Source organism: Marmota monax, unplaced genomic scaffold (assembly GCF_021218885.2).
Source record: "Marmota monax isolate L192 unplaced genomic scaffold, Marmota_monax_Labrador192_F-V1.1 WCK01_AAM20220418_F8-fsc00023, whole genome shotgun sequence".
Lineage (NCBI taxonomy): Eukaryota > Metazoa > Chordata > Mammalia > Rodentia > Sciuridae > Marmota > Marmota monax.
The window spans coordinates 10872638-10874100 of NW_026692907.1; the positions used below are offsets into that span (position 1 = coordinate 10872638).

Here is a 1463-nt window from a genome sequence, read left to right on the forward strand (position 1 = left end):
GGATTTGTGGTCTCCATTCTCATGTTATCTGTTTTTCTTTCATAACACTCAGCAAAATTTAAATTAAATGTTTTTCATTTATCCCCCAAAGATTGTAATTATGTGAGAAGAGTGCCTGTATCTCATCTGGTGTGTTGCAGCCTCTGGTTTAGATCCTGGCATATACAAATATAAATCCTGGCTCAATGTTTTATGGATGAATACATGATTAAGTGTCCATTTCCTTGAGACCTGATGGGGAGTGAGGAGATGGCAGATAGGTAAAATAAATTTTCAAATTTTCTTTTACTCCTTTGTGATGTTAAATTACTACTATACTGGTATTTATAGGCAAATTGAATTCTAAATTCAAAAGCATTATCATTATTATTAAATTCAAAGGGAATATGCCACATTGCATTGTATCATACACTCTATCATACGCAAAATCATTTAGATAATGTAGATTAAAATGTAAAAGGTCATCAATAAAGTTTCTAGATGATAACAAAGCTTCACATCCTAGAAGCAGGCAAATATTTCTTTAACAGGACACAAGCACCAACACTAAAGAGAAAGATTGGTATGTTGGAAATACATTAAAATTAAGACCTGAGAGGCATCGAGGGATTTGCTAAGGTGTTTGAGTCTCATGGCTGTGTAGGGATTTAACCACTACCATGACGAGCAAAAGAGCAAAGACCAAGACCACCAAGAAGTGCCCTCAATGCACAACATGTACATCCAATGTGTTTGCCATGTTTGACCAATCACAGATTCAGGAATTCAAGAGGCCTTCAACATAATTGACCAGAACAGAGATGGTTTCATTGACAAGGAAGATTTGCATGATATGCTTGCCTCACTGGGGAAGAATCCCACTGATGAATACCTGGATGTCATGATGAATGAGGCTCCAGGACCCATCAATTTCACCGTGTTCCTCACCATGTTTGGTAAGAAGTTAAATGGCTCAGATCCCAAAGATGTTAATAGAAATACATTTGCTTGCTTTGATGAAGAAGCTACTGGCACCATTCAGGAGGATTACCTGAGAGAGTTGCTGACCATTCATGGGCGATCGGTTTACAGATAAGGAAGTGGATGAGCTGTACAGAGAAGCCCCTATTGACAGATAGGGGAATTTCAATTACATCGAGTTCGTGTACGTTCTTAAAAACGTAGCAAAAGACAAAGATGACTGAAAAGAACTTCAAATTCCAGCCAAATGTTTCTTGTTGCCACTTTGGGTATTTCTGAGATTTTTTTTCTCTTAGAGCCTATTGTATGCCCTTTAGCTTTACAGTTTTTGCCTTTCTTGTTTTTTTTTTTTTAAATAATATTTATTTTTTAGCATTTGGCAGACACAACATCTTTGTTTGTATGTGGTGCTGAGGATCGAACCCGGGCCCCACGCATGCCAGGCGAGCGCACTACCACTTGAGCCACATCCCCAGCCCCGCCTTTCTTGTTTTGTATTTATT

At 38.0% G+C, this 1463-nt stretch overlaps 1 pseudogene; it reads left to right on the forward strand.

Moving 5' to 3' along the window:
* The first annotated feature begins 650 nt into the window (after positions 1 to 650).
* On the forward strand, positions 651 to 1184 carry LOC124096972 (myosin regulatory light polypeptide 9-like; annotated as a pseudogene).
* Positions 1185 to 1463: the final 279 nt, after the last annotated feature.